This window comes from Salvelinus namaycush, chromosome 34 (genome assembly GCF_016432855.1).
Source record: "Salvelinus namaycush isolate Seneca chromosome 34, SaNama_1.0, whole genome shotgun sequence".
NCBI lineage: Eukaryota > Metazoa > Chordata > Actinopteri > Salmoniformes > Salmonidae > Salvelinus > Salvelinus namaycush.
Genome location: NC_052340.1, coordinates 5067041 through 5092618, shown reverse-complemented (window position 1 = coordinate 5092618; position 25578 = coordinate 5067041). Strand labels below are relative to the sequence as shown.

The 25578-nt window shown below is 45.0% G+C and overlaps 1 protein-coding gene across 2 annotated transcripts in view; it reads right to left on the bottom strand.

Annotated features, from left to right (window-relative positions):
• The window catches only part of LOC120028236 (signal-induced proliferation-associated 1-like protein 3), a 98481-nt gene that overhangs the window by 47197 nt on the left and 25706 nt on the right, over positions 1-25578 (bottom strand). For both annotated transcript variants that reach the window (XM_038973402.1, XM_038973403.1), the window contains exon 2: positions 6765-6881. The gene's annotated coding sequence lies outside the window, so the exon portion shown is untranslated. The remainder of the gene's footprint in view (positions 1-6764; positions 6882-25578) is intronic.

Sequence of the window (25578 nt, the reverse complement as noted above, 5' to 3'; positions counted from 1 at the left end):
AGTATGAATGCATGTGTGTGTGTGTGTGTGTGTGTGTGTAGAGTGTGCATAGAGTGAGTGTGTGAAGAGATAATAAAATAGAAGAATGCAGATAGTCTGTGTAGCCATTTTGTTAGCTATTTAGCAGTCTTATGGCTTAGAGATAGAAGCTGTTCAGGAGCCTGTTTCTGTCAGACTTGATGCTCCGGTACCGCTTGCCGTGCGGAAGCAGAGAGAACAGTCTATGGCTTGGGTGGCTGGAGTCTAACAATTTTCCGGGCCTTCCTTTCACACCGTCTGATATAGAGGGCCTGGATGGCAGGGAGCTCGGCCCTAGTGATGTACCGGGCTGTTCGCAACATCCCCTGTGGCGCCACGTGATCGAGGATGGTGCAGTTGCCATGCAGTGGTTAGGTTAGGTTATTCAATAACTTAAAATGTTCTGAGAACTCCGTTAGATAAATTCATAGTTTGATCACGAAGTAGCGTGGCCGGCAAAAAACTGGTCATATTCATATCAAATGGAGAGAAAATACAAAATATGGCTTTTAAAATAATTAAGACACCGTAGTGTCCACAAAAAAATAAAAAATAAAATGGGCGTCAGCTATATTGCCCAGATCAGCCGAAATGTTTTGAAAAAAACGAACATTTTCTGACTGGAAATTTTGCGCTGCTTTGATGAAAATCTCTGTCTACATTATTCTCTTGCATTCTATAAATTGTTTATAGCATATTTATTGAAATAGGTTGTGCAGGCTATAACAAAGGAATGGGCCACATGGCACGGCCTTGCTGTGGGCTACCCAGTCAGCCCCTTACTGCGTGGTGCCAGTCAAGTTGAAATGGGCTATACATAGCCTGTCACATCACAATGTCGCCCCCATCGACGATGGCTGCCGATCATCTTCGATATCAGATACTATCGTAACATCGCCCGACCCTACTCCACCCATCCTTCTGTCCATTCTCACCCTCCCTTGCCATGGCGTTTTCAGAAAGAAACAAAGGAGGATGCACACAACTAAGCTACTTCATACTCAGCTAAGGAGGGGAAGGGTGAATAGAATACCGAGAAGGGGGGGAGAGAATGTAAAGTGACAGAACAGTAGAACGCTAGGGGGGAGGGAAACCGAAAGGGGGAGAAAGTGACGGAGTCGAGAGACCGCGAGGAGCAAGAGAGCAGGAGCGTGTTCACTGAACCAAAATGACTCGCCTTAATATGGCAGTCACAAAGAATCAGGCTTCACCACCGCCCCGTCGCTATAAAAAGCCTCCCTAGACTCCTAATCCACCTCTGCTTTATTCAGGGTCTTCTCTGCTCAAAACTCTCTAATGTTATACTCTCTCTCTTTCTGTGTCCCTTATACCTAGGCTCATCTATCGCCATTTTATTCAGTCTCTTCTCCGCTCACACTCCCTCCTCTCCTTCGTTGCTCCATCCCTATCGGTTTCTTTGGCTTCATCCCCGTGTTTCTGTCTCTCTCCATTCAGGCTCATGATCCGCCAATCCTTGTTCTCATTCCATCCCAACATCTGTCTCCAGTAAGCTTATGATCCAGGCAATTTCTCAGTCTGACATTGTTTAACGGATGTTAGCTACTGGTACCGAGGGGAAAATATGTTTTGTGAGGATCGTAATCATTTCCCACACAAGCTTCTATTCATCATTCTACTCGGCCGAATTTGAATAATATTGAGTGTCACATCTCACAAGGCAGAGAGTGAATGAATCGTGTGTACGTTCTGCACAATCCTCTGTGATTCACTTTTGGCATGTGACAGCATTACACACATACCATGTACAAAACTCATTTGCAGTGAACAAAACCCCCCCAGTCAGTTGAGCACCAGTTCACCACACAAATGCATCATGTCTTTGTTTTGGAGAAAGACAGGCGATTCAAAAAGGCCCTTCCGAAGGGTCCTGCTCTGATCCTGCTGCTCCGGCACAAAATCTTCCCTCATCCAGGCGCGTTGGCTTTGATACGCTATCAGTCCCAATCCCAGATAGGTCCCGGCTGCAACAGCCGGAGAAAGAGCCCTTTATTTAGCTGAACGCAGGTCAGGAGAAAGTGGAAGTTCTGTCATGTCTCTGGGTGTCCACAACACTGTGCCAAGGCCGACAGACAGAGCAGAACTGGGCCATAACTACTATTGGGAGGGCGGACAGACACAGACTACCGCAGCCACGCAACGAAACAGGACGTGTTTGGCAAACACATCTGGTTATGCGGTGCACTGATACGTTTCTAATTCAACTAAAATGTGAAACGTTACGTTATTCGATGTCGCCGCTAGCCTTCACAGTTCACGGAACCTTTGCCAAACTGAAAGAGATGGGCTCGCCACGGCCCAAAACAAGAGGTGCAAGGAAACTCCTCCAGACAGACCCATCGCAACCCAGGGCACAGAGGATGGCCCACATAGGTGAAAGGGATGGGTTTTATCCCCAAACAATGAAAAGAACTAAACAGAGTTAAGTAGGGGTAGGCAGAAAATGGCAAGTGCCATAGGAAACAGGAGCCACAGGAACATGAAGGGCTTTGAGCCACCCGTAGGCAGACACAGCTCTGGCCCAAACTACAGAAGACAAAGTAAAGCAGGAATGTAATGCCTTTTAATTACTCCCATAGCAATTAGTGAGGCCTCTGAAGATGCTCCCCCCCCCCCACCGCTCGGAGTGCCTGTGTACCCCTGGCCCAAACAACGCAAAACACACACTGGAGCTGGTAATCACACTAGTCGCTCGCCATAATCACAGAGAGAGCAACGAGAGAGCTACAGCTACCAGCGGAATTATTGGGCACATGCTCCAGACGGAGAGAGCGGTTACGTATCGTGACAGAGCCAAGTGACCGAGGTCAAGGAAAAAGTCACTTGTGGAACAGACCGCCACGCAGGATAATAATGCATTTGAGATAAAGAGGTAGCCTACGCATAGAATGGCGACATAATTAAGCAATAAGGCCCGGGAGGGTGTGGTGTATGGCCAATATACCGCGGCTAAGGGTTGTTCTTACGCACAACACGGAGTGCCTGGATACAGAGCTTAGCCGTGGTATATTGGCCATATTCCACAAACCCCCGATGTGCCTTACTGCTATTATAAACTGGTTACCAACGTAATTAGAGCAGTGCAAATACATGTGTTGTCATACCACGGCTGTCAGCCAATCAGCATTCAGATTATGTAGACAGGGGGACCTGATCCGAGATCAGTATTCCTACTCTGAGATGCTTTACTAATACCAGCCCTGGTATAGATAGACTACAACAGAGACTGGGCTGTGTGGTCTTCATACACAACCTCCAGGGCCGGGGTAAAATATACATGAAGACGATAATAAAGTGAGGAAATATATGTAGCCAAACAGTACTTTGCAAACTGATCGAGAGTGACAGGAGGAAATGAAACGAGACCCTTAATGTCTGTTCAGTTTGCCAAAATGTTAGCGTCCTTAATCCTTATTAGGAGACAAAATTGTTGTAATGAGTGAAAACTTTGACCTGATAATGAATGAATAGATGATTAGTGAGTGGTGGAGATGACTAGGACCTTACTGTCGCTTCAGTGGGTTGTGAATGTGTAACGATGTAGAAAGTTCAGCTCGATTACACTCTGGTCGTTGAAGGGTTCCCGTGGTGAGTCAGTCTCAAGCTCTTCCAGGATGAACCGTCTCTCCGTCTACCTGATCTCACCCCACTGGCTTCCCCTGCAACCTGACCACAGCTCTGACCCTAACCAAACCCCTGTGCCACATGAACATGATAAAAGGCCTATCTATGGTTTTCCCCGGGACAGTTGTGTGATACTTGGCCAACTTAGCCTGACTCTGGTCCTGGAGGGCTGCAGTGTTTGAGATAAAGTGACGGCTTGGAAAAGCTTGTACACACACTGCAGCCCTCGTGTGTCCTCCAGGTCTGCTGCGCTTCCCTACTGAACCTGGCAGTGACGGGTCTCGTCAGGATCAGGGTCTCTGTGCTGCCTCTCCTGGCACGGCTGTGATGGTCTCCATTGATTTCCTGTGACATTGTTTTGCACTCTATCCCTGATAACCTCTACTGTCACTGCTGTGGTCTACTCCGTCATACAGACAGAACGCTAGCCTGGAGGAGAAGCATTGGCAGGGAGTGATACACACACAGAGACACGTGCGCATTTGTATTGTGCGCACACACACACACACACACACACACACACACACACACACACACACACACACACACACACACACACACACACACACACACACACACACACACACACACACACACACACACACACATTCCCCTGCATGGGCGGGGAATGAGGGGCGACCTACAATCTTCCCCTCCTCCACTTGGTTGCCTGTGATCTGAAGTAGGGTGAAGGACAGTGGAAGTTTGAGGAGTTGAGGGAGATACGTTGAAGGTCGCTATATTAGACGCCTTGTTGTCTCTGCCATGACATTGGCTTACACAAATCTTTACATAGATAACATTAGGAGGTAGTAAGATTTACACATCAGCACAAGGCCATGCAACATCTGAACTCCCCCCCCCCCCTCTGACTGGAAGAGATGAGCCCTCATCTACACACCATTGGTTCAGGTTTAAAAAAGAGACTTACTGTTACAGCTCGTTTCTAAAGCGTGACCCGAGGCCGTCATGCAGAGCCAGTGGTACTTTGAACCCCAATCAGCTATGCAAATAAAGCATTCATCATCATTTCACTGAGACCTTTGCATCGACTTCAATTTACTACCACTTTAATCTACAGCTGTGGTGCAACCTAGCGCTGGGCCTTTCCCCTGGGGTAGACAGCCACTTTAGAGAACAGGGGGAATTCTCAGACTCAGAAAGAGGGAAAGCTAACAGCAGCCAACTGCATCGCTACCTCTAAAAGTCTGTGGTGTAGCTTAGTAGGGCTACAGCGGATTCAGACGCAGTACTCGACTTTCGGACTGAATAGGAACATGACTCGCCCCGGTCGTTAGTGATGGGGGGAGGGGGAAATCGATAGCTACATATCATGATATAATTTTTGAATATACAACATATCGTTTTTGCAATATCTTAATATTATTTTTGCGCTGGTTGGCTTCATAGCTCGTTCTCCATCTTCTTTATAAATAGGGAGCCAGTTTTTTTTTTAAAGGACTTTTATTTCCATGACTTCTCAAAACTTGTTTTCTCATGGCTCTCTCTTGTCCCTCTGCAGCACACATATGGTGAGCAATATGTTTGGACCGTGGAATCTCAAAAATCCCAGTATTGAATTGCAATACATATAGAATCGCAATACATATCGTATCGACACCTAAGTATCGTGATATCATACCGTGAGGTCCCAGGCAACTCACAGCCCTATCGGACGTAGTGCATTTAAGTGACTATTACCAGTACAGTAAAACCAGGACTATATGGTTAAGTGTAGATCTATTTCATATGAGTAAGAGGTAGAGGCAGCACTAAAAATCAGGAGAGAAAAAAAAGATTTCCTGCTTAAGACTTTTTGCAAAAATACCCTCTATTTTTTTACCTGAAATTGTAGAAACAGCCGGTTACATTATGAAATGTTCAACGTTGTCAGACGCAATTGGCTTTTATCTGGTTTGTTTTAAGGTAGCGCTAATACGCTAGTGTAAGCCTAAGAGCTCCCGTCTAGCTATGGTTCAGCTAAACGTCAGCATTCGGCTAACAGACAGCACGTTGATGTGAGGAGGATGCAGAAATTATCTTGTCAAGCTAGCTAACTAGTTTGCTAGATGACGTTGCCTAGCTGTGTAGCCTATATTATAATATGAATGACGCTGTATGATAACGTGAATGTACTTTTGTTAGTACGGGAGGGGTAAACGTTCATTATTGATATGCTGACGTTACTTGATCATGAAGAATGTTGTTTGTTAGATAGCTAGCCAACAGGAGTTAGTTGTGTATTTTCAACTAATTGAATACGGACGGATGAGAAAATAAACCGCTTCTCAATTGTTGCATTATTCAAGAGTGTAATCTGGTTTGGTTGTATTATTCAATAGTGTATTATATTTCAGAAGAAAAGTTTCTCAGATTTTTAAATAAATTGTGCTTACTGGCTAGTGGCTACTGTGATATTTAGGGTCAATTTGAACTGCGACCCAAGAATGACGCTTTGCCAGCCACAACGAAAGGCAAAGCAAGGATGTAAATGTGAACTGAAAAGTAGAAATCTCTTTAGCCACGCCGCATCTCTCGTAGCGGGAATAGGGCCTAAGACTCAGACTCAGCCACAGACGTGAAACACACCCCTTAACCTCCCCCTGGCTGTTAACATTGACAACACGCAGGACGGCTGTTACATAACAGAGGATCAGGTGATGCCGCAAGGTTAAGGCTGGTCGCACAGAAGACTTCCAGTATCCCTAATGGGTTCGTGTGCGAACATACACACTTACGACCACATTCAATCTCTCAATAAGAGTAGAACCACATAAAAATGTTGTCAACATTCAGGCTACAACAAACGGACGCATAGACAGAAGCAGGCACAAACCAATCAAAACAGTCCCGTGCCGACTATGCAAATTAAACCCCAAACTCTACTGGTGGGAGGTGGGGAGTTTCGCTGAGTATTGAACCAGTCTTTCAAGCTGTCATCTGAAGGCAATAAAAATCTGCAGATAGGGACACAAATCATGCAACACACTTTCCGTGACTTCCTTCACTTTTACAGCCGACCACGTATTGCCCTGCTGCTGTAAAATAACAGTGTTACGAACACATACGTGCGCACACACATTGTTGTTCCTCATTTAGCCTACCTCCTCCAGGCGTCAGCTGTGCGGGTGAATCGGGCGTGGTCCGTGTGTGTGTTGACTCACAGGGGATCAGGGGATCAGTGAGGCGGGGACAGGGGAAGTTTATCACCGCTCTGCTGCCTGGAACACAAGAGGAACAAATGGTAAGAAGTTAGAACTACTGCTCTCTGTTATTAGGGAACCGAAGAGACAACTACCGGTTGTTTAAAAGTTTAACGGGGGACATTTTGAGTGAAACATCAGAGAGCCCTGACAAAGCCTCCAGGTAGCCAGAGGAAAACTACACTGCCACAATTGGGAAGATCTTTCCAAAGAGAAACACACCGCAAAACATTAAATTTTGCTACTTTACTTTAGTAGATTCATAAGGTTTATTTGTTAACCGGTAATAACATTCCAAGTAGGCTGACTGAGCTCTGATATGGATGGAAGATGTGTGAGGAGTTGAGTGGGTACAGTCCGGCAGAGGGGTGTGTGTGTGTGTGTGTCTGTTGTCAGTTCCAGGCTCATCAGTCCAGCAGTGAGTCTATTGTGTGATGAGGAGACGTGGATGCCAGGGGCTCTGTCTGTGTCTTAAACACACACGAGGGCTAAATCCAACCACTCAGCGGCACACACCATAGTCTCCTAAATACACAAACTCATCTCTACAACATTCATATGTTTCCTTCTCCCTTTCTCTTCCTCTTAAGGCATCAACATGCTTCAGTTCGGCTGGCACCTAGCCGCTGGCACCGAACAAGTGTGTTTACATAGTCCCTTAAAGACCTTCGCTTGGAAAACGAGAAAAAAGCAATACTACTGTGTCCATTTAGTCACGCAATTTTACATCTAACTAAGCTGTCTGGTGCAGTATTTCTCGATTCAAGAAATGGGCATGAAAACAAGTCGTCCCTTTCGTTGAATGACAAAGACTTCATTGAAGAATCCCTACGTGTAGACTCCGACTACCGACTTTGACTTGTCGAGAGAGAAAAGAAATTGTGTGCCCGAACAGTAGGGAAAAAAACTACTAAAGTCGAAAATTAACTGTCACAAAATGTCCCTATAATATATGCACAAACTCTTCCGAACTGTTTTGGCTGGGAAGCATGCGGACACCTTCATTCCTCTCTCTCGCTCTCTGTTTTTCTCGATCTTTCCCCCTTTTCTTCCCATGTCTCTGTATTTCTCTCACTCACCCTCAACCTCGTCCTTGATGACTATCCCTCTGTATCCTTGACCTCCCCCACCGTGCCAATGCCCTGCCCCTCCGTACTTCCTCATTTCCTCTTCCTGTGCACCGGAATGTTCTCCTGAACAAAACGACAGCAGCAGGGTGAGCCAGGGGACTCCTGCACTCAGAGTGCTAGTGCCAGTGCATGGGAGGTCGGTGTGTGTCGGTGGAGGTTGAAGGACTGGGGGCAAGCCGAGGGTAGGCTACAAAGTAGTGGGACGAGGAACAGGGTTGATGTAGGCTCGGTAGAAAAAATGGTGTTGGGTTGCTCGGAACCGGAGTGAATGATGTGAAAGGGTATGCAAGAGGGTGGGGTGATCAAATATGGGGGAGGGCAGGGGGAGGACGGGGTGAGGTTTACGCTTGGGCAATGTCAACTTTTGTCCTATTGTGATTATGTACTCATAAAACACTGTGATATACAAATGGCCAACCCCTCAAAAAAATACAATTGGGCGGGAAAACAAAAACCTACTATAACCACAATTAGGCTATAGAGTGAAATCACATTCACAACTGGACAAATCATGACAAAAGATGTTTAAATTGGCAGAGCCTACGTGGGAGGCAAATATTTTCTAATACCCTTCCTGGCGGAGGCAGCTTCAGGATGTGACAGGTGGGTGTGTGTCTGTGGCTGTGTAGCGCGCACATGGAGAAAAGATGGATGGGCGGGGTGTGCGAGATAGGAGCAGATGGGAGACAGAGAGAAGAAGAAATGATCATCCCATGTGACAGGGCCTGTCTTGACTACAGGGTAGCCTAAATCCATGTGAATTCAATCACTTTTTGACAACACCCCTTTCGATTTGAACAAAACCGTCCATACATATTTGCCCATTGTAGAAGTGTGCCCGAAAGGGACTTTTTGGACGAAACACATTGAGATAAGAGCTCCCACCATACCATGAGACATGTCTTCATCAATGGAAAAGATAAACGCTTGAGATTGATATAATTGAAAAGCTTACAAACAGGGTTGTCAAACCCATTTTGTAATCAAATTTCAATAACTTTCAAATGGTACCACAAATATGGTTGGAGGTCCACCCAGAGAATGGGAATATCTGTTGTTTTAAATTACACTGTTAATCCTTCATTAGGAAACCTATTGAAATCATAGAAATATAGATAATAGAATAGACATGACCATTTACGTTATGGTGGTTGGACCAGCGGCCATCTTTGTGATAGTAATTTGTAAAAACAAATATTTGTATTTATTTATTTACAAAAATATTTACAAAATAAAATAAAAAGTCACGGTGTACGAGATGAATTGCAGTGGTCTGAAGTGATAGGTCCATCCTATGATTGAAATGACACCCACCCTGTATTCAAGAGCATGTTGTGTCTCCACCGATGGCGGGCACAACACAAAAACCTCAGATGATATAAAGTAGGGTCTAACGCTTCGAACCCACCGACAGAGTCATTGCATTTTGGTACACCAGAATTACATTCATTTGCAATTAAACGCTGTGTTTGCCTTGCAGCATTGTGTTGCAGAAGCAGTTGCAGTGCGTTCTGTGTGGTGCATACGTTGGATTTATGCGTCAAACTGTATGCGTAGATGGCTTGACAGAAATGGTAGCAGAAGGTGAATATTGAACTTTGTTGCATACATATCCAGATGATGCTGCATACTATTTTGCACCAAGACCCTGTCGGTGTGTTCGAAGCGTATACTACAACATACAGTGCATTCGGAAAGAATTCAGACCCCTTGACTTTTTCCACATTTTGTTACGTTACAGCCTTATTCTATAATTGATTAAATAATTTCCCCCCCTCAATATATACACAATACCCCATAATGACAAAGCAAACAGGTTTATAGAACATTTTGCAAATGTATAAAAAAAAAGAAAAGAAATATCACATTTACATAAGTATTCAGAGCATTTACTCAGTATTTTGTTGAAGCAACTTTGGCAGCGATTACAGCATGGATTCTGCTTGGGTATGACGCTACAAGCTTGGCTTTATCTGTCCCGAAGCCACTACTGCATTGTCTTGCCTGTGTGCTTAGGGTCGTTGTCCTGATGGAAGATGAACCTGATGGAAGATGAGCCCCAGTCAGAGCAGGTTTTCGTGAAGGATCTCTACTTGCTTCACTCATCTTTCCCTCGATCCTGACGTATATCCCAGTCCCTGCCACTGAAAAACATCCCACAGCATGATGCTGCCACCACCATGCTTTACCGTAGGGATGGTGTCAGGTTTCCTCCAGACGTGACGCTTGGCATTCAGGCCAAAGAGTTCAATCTTGGTTTCATCAGACCAGAGCATCTTGTTTCTCATGGTCAGAATCCTTTAGGTGCCTGTTGGAAAACTCCAAGCGAGCTGTCATGTGACTTTTACTGAGGAGTGGCTCCGTCTGGCCACTCTACCATAAAGGCCTGATTGTTGGAGTGCTGCAGAGATGGTTGTCCTTCTGGAAGGTTCTCCCATCTCCACAGAGGAACTCTGGAGCTCTGTCAGAGTGACCATCGGGTTCTTGGTCACCTCCCTGACGAAGGCCCTTCTCCCCCGATTGCTCAGTTTAGCCGGGCGGCCAGCTCTAGGAAGAGTCTTGGCGGTTCCAAACTTCTTCCATTTAAGAATGATGGAGGCCACTGTGTTCTTGGGGACCTTCAATGCTGCAGACATTTTTTGTACCCTTCCCCAGATCTGTACCTCGACACAATTCTGTCTCGGAGCTCTATAGACAATTCCTTCGACCTCATGGCTTAGTTTTTGCTCTGACATGCCCTGTCAACTGTGGGACCTTATATAGACAGGTGTGTGCCTTTCCAAATCGTGTCCAATCAATTGAATTTACCACAGGTGTACGCCAATCAAGTTGTAGAAACATCAAGGATGATCAATGGAAACAGGATGCACCTGAGCTCAATTTCGAGTCTCAGAGCAAGGGGTAAGGTATCTGTTTTTATTTTTAATACATTTGCAAACATTTCTAAACACCTGTTTTCGCTTTTGTCATTACATTTTTATTTATTTAACCCATTTTAGAATAAGAATGTAACATAACAAAATGTGGAAAAAGTCAAGGGGTCTGAATCTTGATAATTGACATTAAAAAAAAGGTTGAAAACAAATATTAACAAAACATATGCCCCCAGTGGTGAAGGCATGGATGTCTCATGGTATGGTAGAGTATGCAAAACGGGTCAACTTTGAGCACCTTTATCTCTTATGTTTTGGCATTCAGGTCCAAAAAATCCCTTTCTGGCCACTTCTTCCATGGGTATGTATGGAAAGTTTTGTTCAAATCAAAAGGGATGCTGTCAAAAAGTGATTTACTTCAAATGAATTCACCCTCCGTTAAGTCCTAGTAGCCTAGAGAGGCTATCTAAGCTAACGTAACCATCTAGGTAGCCAATTGAGTCTACATGCTGTGCATTCCCCCAACTCCAAACGATTGCCAACCTGTTGGTAGCTCATCTCTCACTTTGCCAACGTTTAATTCTGTAATTTTTAGTTGCTCTTGCAGTTTATTAGTGAGATCTCACTTCACTAGCTACACATGTAGCTTCTTCGACTGTAGCGTCGCTCTGATTGGCTGACAAAAACAACAAGCTTTATGTGAAGGCTCCAGGTCTTCCCGAAAGAGAATGGACATTTTGCACGGCTTTGTTGGAATTCTCCGCTCGGTCTAGTAGGGCCGGGACGATACCATTACTGCGATATTTTTTCAAAAATGAACACAAAGCAGACGTAACTCGTTAAAAACCCTTATAAACCCGCTGTATGTAAAATATTGTGTGCTATGGCTTAGGAAATACATAAATGTTACTCGATGACAACATAATGAATGTTTGTTTCCAACATTAGGGCTGTTTTCCTAAAGAAGTTAAATCCGCGTTGTGTTTTGTTTCCTTGCCACGATACTTACGTGTATCGCGATACTGGTATAGTCCCGGCTTTACTCTTTAGCCTATATTCCTCCCTTGCTTTCCTTAACATATTTAATGAAACAAATAGGCTATATAGCAAATTGGAATTGGCAAATTACTCGGAATGTCGCTTGTGTGCTGTACCACTCCGTTCATTGCTGCGCGGCTCCAGTCAAATAGGCTAAACCATCGTCTGTCACATCACGATGGCTATACGATACTATTGTAATATCGCCCAACCCTAGTGAGGTTGATTGCGCTGTGATGGGGGAGGGGGAGGAGGGGTCAGACACTGCTAAAATGTCCTGAGGGGAAGGCCCATTACCGTCGGACAATACAGTACCAATCAATACTGATCAATTCCGGTCCACTTACTCCGCAACGCACAGCATAACAATCTCTTAGTAAATGTGTGTGTGGGGGTGGGGAGAGACATTGTGTGTGTGGGGGTGGGGAGAGACATTGTGTGTGTGCGCGCGTGCCATGAGTGTGTGTGTGCGTGTATCGACTAAAAACTACAGGAGAGTATAGTATCCAGCGCCAAGAGCCAGTCCTGAATATAGCCTGCAGAGTCAGCATGGATTTACAGTTTAGACCTCCCCAACTTCCGGGAAAAAAATCAAATGAAGAGTGAAAACTTTCCAGCCGTGGCGAACATTTCAGCCCATGGAGTAGGGTCACTGGGAAGCCTATCAGGGTTGAAATGTATAAATGCAACACCTAGACCATGGGGCTTAAAGGCATGTAGGCTAATAGCCTAGCATACATTCCATTATAACAAACACAAAGAAATGAACACACTCCATGTAGCCTCCTGTGTGTGCATTTTTTAAAAAATAGGACAGCAGCTGTATATTTAGTACTGGAGTCCTTCTCTGTGGTTGCAGTGCCTGCCAGACAGAATGACCATCAAACAAAAGAGAAAAGAAAGTCAAGCCCAGTGCAGAGGGAGAGAGAGAGTGTGTGTGTGTGTGTGTGTGTGTGTGTGTGTGTGTGTGTGTGTGTGTGTGTGTGTGTGTGTGGAGAGATGGATCTATCAGGAAATCGAGTGCATGTTCTTGACTTATGAGTATGATGACTGGGCTTCTTGGTACCTGTGATCTGTGAAGTAGCTATGCTTACAAGAGTGTGTACGTAGGAGTGTGAATGAGCGCGTTTACGCCTGCCTGTGTGTGCACTGTGTAATATGAACGTGTGTGCTGTATACGGCTGTACATCAGGCTCGGTGAACATGGTCAGTTACGTCCCTGCATGTTAGAGCAGCTCAGTAACCATCACCTCCTACAGCAGAGCAGGGTAATTAAACATCTCTCTCAGCACGCTGAACACAGTGCGACTGGGCCCGGCCTGAATTAGAGACCAGGCGCGTTTCAAAGAGGACATGCAAATCGTACTTTACATATCATTAGTGGTTGATCCAGCGGTGCTCTGCTCCGTGGTGAGCCGCAGAGGAGAGAAGGAATGAGCGGCCTTCCTTCCGCCCGCCTGCCATACACATTGTGCTGCGATTGAAATGGATTACTCCAAACTCCGACTGCATTAATATTTTAGAAGGTTTGCCGTGTGTGCGAGCGCTACTAAAGTGCTACTTAAGTCGTTCCATATTCCAACCAGTTTGAAGAGGAGCCGTCCGAGTCATCTAATGGGTTTGTCAACGCAACTGTAAGGGCGTTTACACACAGTTCTGAGCTATAGTTTGAATCGGAGTTCCATTATTTGTTATTGTATCCCCTCTCCCCCACATTCGGTCCGGTTGGTTTCACATTGCCAAATGTCCAACAAACTAAAATGCCTAAAACAAAACCACATGTTCATGCAACTCATTTGTTTATCGGAGGAAAATGCTCACATTAAATCCCTCTGATTATCAAGAAGCATAGCACGTGTATCCCAAACGTCATAATCCTTTTGCTAAAAACGGCACAATAGTAGCTATATTCAGTAGCTTATAACCCGGTATAGGCCCCATCTTCCCTAATCAATAATAATAATAATAATTTGAGATTCTGCATGACAATATCAAATTACAGTACTACATCCGTTTTCTCCCCGTGTTTGGCCTGGACTGTGTTCTCACCAGCAGTGAACCTAACCATGGTACGAATGGAATCGGGCCGAGACCACCCTTTTTGAACGAACCATGGTGCGTTGTTTAGTGCGTTCTCGAGTGAGGATAGTGTTCACACCAGTCCAAACGAACCGAACTAAGGGGGGGGAAACGTGCCCGAGTTGGGGGGGGGGGGAACGCTCCAAACCAATTTAGTGTGAAAGCCCTGTAAGACACATCGAAGTGTTGGTGTAATCACACCCTGGCTGATGTGGCCTGTACAATGTACGCTGTTCTTTACCCTGTTAGAATGTTGAGACCTTTTCAGCTGTGTGATGTCACTGCCATTGTATTATATGAATTAATTTCTGCTAGGGATGGGAACGGTTATTTGAAAATCCGAACGTACGTTAGTGTTCGATTTCTTGGGAGAGGATTCATTTTCAGAGAAAAAAAACAGACCTAATTTAACAATGAATAAAGGCTTTGCTACATGAGTCTACAAGGATAGACCACCACATTCAACATTTTAATAAAACAGTTTGTGAGTGCACCCCATTAAAAAAAGATGCTCCGGTAGCCTACACATTAGGGAAAGGGGGCTACCTAGTCAATTGTACAACTGAATGCATTCAACTGAAATGTGTCTTCCGCATTTAACCCAACCCCTCTGAATCAGAGAGGTCATAATCGACATCCACGTCATCGGCGCACAGGGAACAGTGGGTTAACTGCCTTGCTCAGGGGCAGAATGACAGCTTTCAATCTTGTCAGCTCGAGGATTCGATCCAGCAACCTTTGGGACACAGGCCCAACGCTCCAACCCACCAGGCTACCTGCCGCCCCTACATTAGTGTTGCACGGTATACCAAAACTTCTGTACTTTTTCAAAACAAAAACCTGTTCGATACTATCATTTGTGTTACATTCGGGACTGTCAAATGTGTCTCACGTGATTGAGAGGATTACGTCTAATCAGTGCAGTCCCTTTATAGCGCAAAGAGCAATTGCCTGCTCTACTTATTCAATGTTAGAGCTGTCTGAGCTGCCTCGTTAGCTCCCTACTCATGCTGCACAGAAGTTAACACACTTGAATAACGGAATTAAGAAATGTTGAAACATGTTCATTACTGTTCGCAAAACAAATGTCCATACACGATAGAATACTTTAACAATGCAAGACTATACCTGTAGCTTCCATCTTTAATTGTAGGCTAACTTTCCTTGCTAGCTTACAGCTGAATCCACTACCCTAATTGCTTTGTTTGTGATATGCAAACCATAAAGCAAAATATGCTGATTTTAAAGCTGATTGTCACCAAAATCGTTATTAGTTCACTTTGCCTCCCTCGCCACCAAAAAATCTACTTCTTCATCTCCCTCGCCACCCGTCTGGTTTCCACTAGATTCCGCAGCCACAAAATCTGATTCCACTGGCACATTCTGCCTCACAAAATGTCATTACTAGGGCTGTGGCGGTCATGAAATTTTGTCCGCCGGGTTATTGTCATGCAAAATACTCCCGGTCTCATGCGGTATAGCTAAAAGGTAATATGACACCCAATTAATTATGAAAATATAACAAATTCCTTATTACTAGGCTATTCAAAATCAAATTAATTATTTGTAGGCTAACTAAGCCGCTCTGCATAATCAATGAACCAACAGCATGGCCTAGGGCTATACGTTCTCTCCCAGGCTCATGGATGTACATGTTGGAGTGTAGCATAAGGTAACCAATCCATCCAGTATGCACAATAACAGTCCACACTCAAAAGGCTAGACCAATTATGTACCAAAGACATCTTAAATCAGTTTAGTTTTATGTTTTTCTGCCGTGCGTAATATGCGGTAGGCTACGTATCGTATAATGGCACAAGCATAATTCTTATTCATTTTTTGGGGGAGGGGGGCTTGGGCTCATAAGCCTATGCATATGCATAAACTCTAAGATGCATATCGGCGTTTTGAATTAATAATCACCTTAGAAGCCTCTGTCCATTTCTTTTACACTGTTTCAACCTGCTGTTGAACTTCTTTCTTCTTTCTTCAAATTGATCACAGTGAGGTGAGTTAAAAGTATGATAGGCTGTTTGGATGATGTGTTTGATGCGATTTTCGATTGCATTTGCGCCGTTCTCAAAAGTGACGACAAATGAGATTAGGCACGTAACGCTTTATTATAAAAAGGTGCATGTTTATGGTGAAAATGATCTTCCCTAAAACTTGAAACTCTCGATCAGCCTATGTATGCGATTTAGGCTCTAATTCTAAGAAGTTATTTGGCCACGTTACTTGTGATACAAACCTTATCAAAACATATAGGTCTACGGACTTGGCTACATGAAGTACGCGACTATGTTTTGCGCGACTATGTCACACAAAAAAAGGCAAGCTGTTTCTTGCCTTCCTGCACAAGCGATAATACATCATTCACAAGTGATAGGCTAATATTGTCACCCATCAGACTATTCTTGCTGTCTTTACATATACTAAATAATATATATATATATGTGTGAAATGAGTTTTAATTTAGAATGAACCATTATGCACCGGTCTCAGAACAGCGGCAAAAATACATAATCTATGCACTTAAATAGCAAAGGGAGGACGCTTTTCCCATGGTTCATTTTCATACCAGTCAGGTAGGCTACACTCCTGTTGTAAATACAGTTGAAGTCGGAAGTTTACATATACCTTAGCCAAATACATTTAAACTCAGTTTTTCACAATTCCTGACATTTAATCCTAGTAAAATTCATCACAACCACCAATTGCATAGCCTATAGAAATGTTGCGCAACATGAGCTCACGGTCTCTCATGATGTGTTTGATTAGATTTTCGATTACATTTGTACTGATGTCAGAGTGATTAGAGGGACAATAGAAAGCGGAGTACCAGGCAGTTAGTACGTTTCATAGGCTACTAATGACCATCAGCAGCATCCGAGCTTGGAGAAACCTAATTACCGTGACTAAACGGTCACATGGAATTTGACTGCCATCAATACGGTCACCGTAACAGCCCTACTCATTACTTTCTTAGAGACAGCGCACACTATTATAAAAGAGATTGCTTCTATGGAAATGTTGTTGATCAATAGAACAAAATAATGTTCTCCTAGCCAATAAAATAAGTCCTAAACGGAAGGGATTGCTTGTAATCTGTAGCCCCGTGAAATCAGCTAAAACAACCCCAATAGCTCAATGCATGCACACACTCCTATTGAATAATATGCATTCACCTCTGTTGTGAGTAGACCTAGGCGACATCTGGATTTACCCAGTTTATTAATAGATTTACAATAAATGATTACCATTATGTTGTTTTGTAGTGAGATTTTTATTTTGGTAAAAACATTGATTGTATAATTGATTCATTAATGCATAAATGTCTGTCTCAATATTATTTACATACAATTGTTCAAATGTAATGATATTGAACTCAAAAGATGCCTAACGATTGAACAGGGCAGCAGATGAGTTTATCTAGCAGGATCAAGTGTCATTCTGTAACTTTGGCTAATACAATTTTTTTTCCATGGCCTCGTTTTGGTATGGTGACGGTATCGAGTACGATAATAAACCTGGTATCGGTATCCAAGTCAAAATGCTGGTACCGTGACAACACTACTACACACGTTTAACAAGTGTGTAAGCTTGTTATTGTCGGTCAATCAAAGCGACGCTACAGAGGTTCTGTGTGTAGCAAGTGAAGTGGGAGATTTCTTACCAACGCAAAATGGAATTAATTAAAATGACGGAAGAAAGTTGTCAAAATAAGAAGTAGGCTACAATGATCAACCAACAGGTCGACAGTTTCATTCATATGAGTGGAGTTGTAGACAAGGACGGGGATCGCAGCAAAATAGCCTCGATTAGCCTTGCTACTCTAACTAGGTAGGCTACTGTAGCTAGCTAACTTCTTTACAACGACTTGATGCAGTTGAGACAGGCACCGCCAGATGGTATGATAGATATCCGACTGCAGCAACAAGTTTGTCTAACTAGCACGAGTCAATTTGCCTACTTTCTCTCTCACCGTGCCACACACAGACTGTGTCACACACACACACATACGCAAGGCCCCTGCTCCTCTCTCGTCCCCTCCCCCACTCTCAAGCTGAAAAAAAAAGCTAGTCTCGATTGAAGATATTAAATAAATAAAACAAACATTCTACTATCCGGATATCCCGGGGGGGGGGGGGGGGGTTGCATTGTTCTAAGTGCAATAATTTCAAATGCCCATCCCTCATTTCTGCACAACCACCACTCTTTTCCCTGATTCACAACCATAGAAGTATAATCTAGATTATATTTCTATGTCGCCAACACCATTAAAGAATGCATCGAAAGGTCAACAATGACACCGGTGGTCAGTTATAAAAAGGGTTGTTTCAAAGCAAATGCATATCCCTCTATAGAACCAGCGATAAGGAACACTGCCCTGCGTCAAACCTTTATCAGCTAGAGAGAGACAGTGCTAGGCGTGTTAAAAGGCATTGTGTGCATCTAAAACAGTTTCCTTCTCTAATAGCACCACCATCGAGCAACCTTCACTATTAAGCCCGAAAGTGTGCTGCAGGCAGGGAGGGACCCCCTGCAGGGAGGGGTGGGCAGCCCCATTCATACTAAAACACAGGGAGGTGGGATTGCCACGCTTTCATCCTTTTATTCCTCCTATTCCCTCTACTCTACACCCCCCCCCCCCCCCCCACACACTCTATTTGAATGGAAATAGGAGGGTTGATCAGAACTGCATGAGAGAACTCCTACCTCTGCTGGATGTCTCTCCAGTGTGTGACGCGTGGCGCTGTGCTGTCTCTCTGCCTACAGTATGATGGGGGCTACTGCTGTGAGAAGTACCGGACTAATCACATGAAAAGTGGGTGAAAGGTAATAGCTGAATTTCAAGGAGTAGATGGAAGCACTTACCCACTTTAAGGTTGGAAATGGAGTTGGGGGGGGGGGGTAAATCTATCTGATCCTAGATCTGTGGTAAGGGGCACCGCCACCATCTACCTTGAGCATCTCAGGGAATGCTGTGTTGTATGTATGTATGTATGTATGTATGTATGTATGTATGTATGTATGTGTGTGTGTGTGTGTGTGTATAGAACACTCCGCTCACACTGGATTGCTGTGCTGTCGGTTTCCATGACAACCCTGGACACACAGAAAGAGTTATGATGGAGGCGTGAGGCGTTGAGCATTCAGAACACATAACCTGAGCGATAAATAGATGTCCTATCATCCACTCCGCAATATGTTAATCACAAAATGTGTCCTTATCACTACAGGTAGGGGAAGAGGAATCTAACAAGCATGCACGCAGACACACTGTAGAGGAAAAGTGGTTAGCCTCCCACTTGCACTCACGTATCAGTATCACCTTTGTTCAAATCTCTAGGGGGAGAGAGGGGGAATAAGAGAGAGATAGGGTAAAGGAGCCAACAGAAAAATGATGACAGTGTAGAAAGAGCAGAGAAATAGCGGAAACAAGAATGGAAGAGGGGGGAAGGTCAGTATAACAGAAGACGGGAAAAAAATGAAAATAGCCAGAGGGAACGAGAAAGAAGAACATAGTAAGTTAGGAACCTAGTAGGACTGCAGTCAGAGAAGAGCCTGTAAAGGAAAAGTAAATGAATGGACAGTGAGAAAGCACAAGGGGAATTCAGTGTGTGAGGGAGAGAGAGGAAGAATGCATTTCAACACGAGGCGAGAGCAGAGCCTGACAGACCAAGGACTCCGTGATGAATCAGATAGGAGAGATTGACTGAGGCTTTTAGAGTGATGCACCATCACAGAACTGCTGCTGCTCCTACAGAGGCCCAGCAGTCCTTGACCCCGCCTCCTCTTCGATCTCAGAGTCATCCTCTGGCTCTCCATCTCTCCCTCTCTCTTTCCATCCGTCTCTCACCCCCTTCTCCACTTCTCACATCTCTCCTCTATCCCTTGAATCTCGCCCTCTCGCTCTCCTATATTTCTTCTGTGTCCCTTGACTCCCTTCTCTCTCGCTCTCTTCTCCCAGCTAGCCACCTCGATATCTCTGTGTGAGAAGGCTTGACACGTACCAACAAACGGGTGTGATCATTCTACAGTGGTCCCTGCAGTGTACACTTAAACCGGTGTGATTAGAACGTCCAGTTTCGATTGACGCAACAGTCAGCATTTGAGCTGGCCACAGCTGTTTCACTGAAACTTTACAACGTTAAGTCCTCAATGTGAACAGTCTATTTTTGGATGCAGTGTTCAGATATTCACAGAAGTAGTGACGGCAAAGGGCCTCCCGAGTGGCACAGTGGTCTAAGTAGCTGTGCCACTAGAGATTCTGAGTTCGAGTCCAGGCTCTGTCGCAGCCGGCCGCGACCGGGAGACCCATGGGGCGGCGCACAATTGGCCCAGCATCGTCCTGGTTAGGGGAGGGTTTGGCCGGCAGGGGTATCCTTGTCTCATCGCGCACTAGCGACTCCGGTCGCCAGGAGCATGGCGTTTCCTCCGACACATCGGTGCGGCTGGCTTCCGGGTTAAGTGGGCATTGTGTCAAAAAGCAGTGCTTGATCTGCGGAAACACTGGGGAAGAACTTGGGCTCTCCTTCAAGTGAGAAGTTTGTCCGGCTCAGTAAAGCCTCAAACATAAATTGTCCGCAACAGTGAAATGGGCTACTTCTAAGTGAATTCATGAGGAGGCGACACACACACCTCACTTCAAACTGTTGTTAGAAAATAATTTGAAATTGACAAGTGGAAACATAGATAAATAGCAGGCAGCGTGTCTTGGTTTGAGGGCAGCGCGTGTTAACTGTCATGTTGCGTAACAATCACATTTTGGAACAGCGAGTGCATTCTGACATCACGTGCATAAAAACAAATAACACACGCTCGGGCGACCATTAAGACATATTTGGAACTCAGGTGTGGAAAGATGAACAACCACATGCCTTACTGCTTTAAAACACGCAATACAACGTGTTTTAAACTGCACTACATTCATCAAAGACGTCATGGTAACCGTACCCTTAAATACGCATTCCTCAGGTTTCAACATCTGTTACTGTGTCCGTTTCCCTAATATAATCTAGCCTGCATGCTTTAAAAAAAAAACATTCAGCATTTTTTGAGCATTCCACATAGTGATTGAGGGAAAATAATCCTTAGTTACATATCGGGATATTTTTTGGGACGACATATTGTTTCGTTTTGACAATATTACAATATTATTTTTGCGCTACTTTGCTGTACCTGCACACCAAAACGGCAGTATTTTTCCTTCTTTAGCTTGTTCTCCATCTTTTTAAATAGGGAGCCAATTAGTTTAACACTTTTATTCCCATGACTGATCAAAACTCGTTTTCTCATGGCTTGTCCCTCTGCAGCAGACATTTGATGAGCCATATGTTTGGAACGTCATAATAAAACGATCGTATCGAATCACAACACATATAGAATCGTGAAAAATCGCAATACATATCGTATTGGCACCCAAGTGTCATGATATTGTATCTTGAGGACCCTAGCAGCTCCCAGCCCAAATTCCACACATATACTAGACACGCTTTTAAAGAGAACGCAGCTATGCTAACACACGGAGCAGGAGATAGGCCTAAATCCCACTCTGTGTCCCACACACACACACACGCACACACGCACACACGCACACACGCACACACGGTTTCCAGAGTAACACATGCCTATTTACCTGGGCCACACAGGCGTAACGAGTGGCGTCAGGTACGTAGGTGTCAACACACAGGGCTGATTACAATCTACATGCTGCTTGAGGAGCCAGCAGACAGACCGACTGACCCACATTCCTGTGAGGTGACACGAACGCACACAGTCAGGGGAAGAACTTTACACTGGGTGAGCTAAGCTGTCATAGCAAAACTGTGATACTTTATTCTGGTTGTCCCGGGTAGAAGGGAAGGTTACACTTTTCCTGAAGCCCCTCCCCCGCCATAAGGACCACATACGGTAACAGACGCCATTAACATGTATAACAACTGTCTTTACACAGTCATGAAGACAAACCATTGTTTAGGCTAGGTCGGGAAAGCACAAGGATCGACTGAGTAGACATAACAGTAGCCAAACGGATTACTTAAGTAATGGTTGTGAAGTAAATTGTCAAGCTTCTCCGCCCTCTCGGCCTGAGGTCCTCCCCGTCTACCGCACCACGGGGGGGGGGGGGTCTGGTAATGACGGACCAGAGGGGTGAGTTAGACCCCCACAGCTGCTGCTGCTCACATGGAGGCGTGCGTCCCAGGAGAGAACAGGGGGGATAGTGCTGCGCCGATTAGCCCCTCAGCACACGGAGGCTACTCTCAGCCAAAAAGCATAGCTGACTACTATGCCTAAAAAAAAAACGCTGCAAAAATGTGGGGATTTATCCGTCTTTCCGGCAGGTGCCATCTTCTCCCTCAGGCCTAGCTTTGGGATACAATCTTCACAGTCCGTCAACAAAACAAACATATTTAGGAGAATCCTACAGCGCATATCCAGTTCATAGGCTAATTACAACACAGTGACAAACAGTAGTCCACTCGCCCGAGTAGGAGTAGTGGCTGCTGGATATCCTTCAAAGGGGGACATTTCTAGTGTTACACTGCCCTCTGCTCTGACTGAGTAGTGAGTATGGCCATCGCGTTTACATTTGGGACGTGGGAGGAAATGGAGGTCTGGGGGTCTTTTACGAGGCTCTTCCTGTAACCGTATCACCCCAGTGACAGGCTAATGAGGCTAAATGATGATGAGGCTTTAGGAGCAAAGGGTGTCCTGCAGGGAGAGGAGAAAAGACCCCAACAAAGAGATACAATGACATAGAATAGTCACACAGTCAGTTGTCCCCCGTGGCATGGCCCCTTCTAACATGATGTCCATCTAGTCAGTGGCATCAGTGTTGTTTCTCAAGGGACCCAGATGAAAAAGTGCAAAGTGCAGTTTATTTAAAAAAAACTGGAGTTTCATTTGGACCATCTAAAAAGGGATGTTTAGCTTTCAAACGATTAGCCAAAAAAAAAAAATATATATATATATATATATATATATATATATATATATATTTTTATTTTATTTTATTTATTTTTTTATTTTATTTTTTTTGAAACATGCTGTTTGTCCAGCCCCAGAGCCAGACTGTAGGGACGACGCCATGCTGTTCTCCCAGTAGCACGGACCAGATCAGTGGGGTCAATCACCGATTAAAATGCCCCTGAAATGCCCTGAAACACATCCTCCAGCACATTTAAAACCGATTAAAAACAGCACCACCAGTTGAACAGAGACAAAAAATACTTTAGAGCTAAGAGCAGAATCTGGCAATCAGGAAGTAAACAAAGCAAACACTGCTTTCTGGAAACACAGATGGGGATTTTGGAATGAAGATTTTGGGCCAGTGAGAAAGAGGCATATTGTGGCTGACTATTGCTATATGAGTGGTGAGACGGGCACATGATTCATACCATAGACGTCAATACATTAAATACGTCAATGGTCCATACATGCAGTCAGAACTCTGACGGCACTCGCATCTTTGCTGTTTTACTCAAAATCAGTGATTGATTTTCTTTCACAGAGACAAATAAACCATTGGAAAAGAGCTGTTGAATATAAAAAAAGGCCTCTTAATTGAAAAACAAAATGCATTGACAAGATTTATGGTTTTGTTGCCAGTTAGTGTGTTTTGTTGAAAAACTGACTGACACAGAGCTCTTTTTTCCCGCCAACTAGCGCACCAACAAAAAGCCACATTATCAACAGGGTCAAGGGGCAGAGTGTGTGTGTGTGTGTGTTGGGGGGGGGGGGGGGTTACAGTACAGCCAGACAAAGAGGGCTTGTGACACAGTTTTAGACAGTCTCTCCTTCTCTTGCCTCCTTTTCTCACGCTCTCTCCTCAATGGCGCCATTGAGAGTGGAGGCCATTGGGATCCTGTGAGGACTGAGCGTGCTCCCTGAGGATTCCTCTGTGAACTGCTCTACTCTACTTCTCTGGACTTATGTGGGGGAAGCATTGGCCTAGTGAGGCTGGAATGCAGATCAGACTGGACTTGAGGTTATTTGATTTATTTAACTAGGCAAGTCAGTTAAGAACAAATTCTTATTTAAAATGACGGCCTACCCCGGCCAATTGTGCGCCGCCCTATGGGACTCCCAATCACGGCCAGTTGTGATGCAGGCTGGATTCGAACCAGGTACTGCGGTGACGCCTCTTGCAGTGTCTTAGACCGCTGCGCCACTCTGGAGCCAATCAAAGCACACTACACATCAATCCAGGAAAATAGAAGAGGAGGGAGCAGTGGTGTACCTTTTAATTCACTTTTCACTGCCAGGGAAACATTTCACACACACCACCTGGAGTTGACTCATTTTGCATTGGAATAAAAAGAGACAGGGTTACTGGCCCGGATGATAAAATCACGAGCACAAAATTCGGCTCATGGTTCACGCACAAGTGCACGGCAAACTAGGTGGGTTGCCGTTTTCTGGGTTACCGAAAACATGTTTGTTGCGTCACGAAAACTTGGTTTGTACAACTGGTACGTCACGGAGCTATAACTGGGTCACAGCGCAAAAAAAAAGTTTCAGAACCACTGACTGCACAAGTCTTGTGGGTGTTTTGGGTGCGAGACTGATGGGGCCCGTACGTCTACCAAAATGAAAAAGTAATGCCTCTAAGATGGGTCTTTGTCATGACTCTGCCTAATGGACTCTGGGATACGAGGGGTGTAGAGACTTTCACCTGGCAGGAGAGTGACTCCTCAGCTCTCCTGGAGGACCAGCACTCTAAGCAGGTCGCAGACATCTTGGGAGGAAATCCTCTCTTCCTCTGCTTTGAACAGAACAAGCCTAATTTGACACAACATCCGCCACCTAGCAGGCTGGACTACGCGCACCGTTGTTCTCTCGTTAACTTTACTTTATGACTTAGAAGTAGGCCTTCTTGTACTTACGAGTGCCCCGTTACATTCACCAACGGTCAAGAAAGAGAGGGGGGGGGAAATCAGTCGCGACCCTAGAGAAGGCCTTTGAGTGACCCTCCACTGTGACCTTCTCATCAGTGGGTTAACAGTTCAGCGGGGCAGTGGCGTGAGCAGCATTCCGCCTGGGTTCACATAGCAGCAACTCAGGTGGACTCAGTCAAGGGTGCAAAACAGTCAGCCTGATGGAATACCACATTCATCTGCACGCAGAACCGTGTGGCGAGGCAGGCGAACCCAGCCTGTCGCGTGGAGCTTCCTTCCAGGGGGGAGGTAGTCACGCGAGTGTCGTGCCCATCACCCCCTCCTCCCTCTCCTCGAGTGATTCTAACCTGGTTCTCTTCGCACCACCACAGACAGACAGACAGCGCTGGAGGAAATTAAAAAACACATCACCACCACACTGTACGCCTCCCTCCCGCTGAGTAACTACTACTACTTCCTTATAAGCGTTGCTTCTGAATATGTTCCCTCTTCCTTCCTGTTAGCTATCAAATTAACTGGCCCCTAGGTTGAACCCCCCCCAAAAAAATCCTTTCCTCTGCCCCCCCCACCCCCTTCTTTTCCTTGAACCATAATGCCTCCTCTCGCTCCTTCCCCCACTCCTGTGGTCGGTTCAGTATGTATTATGGGATTAGCTGGTATTCAGCCTCAGGTCTCGGCTTGCCAGGATGGAGAA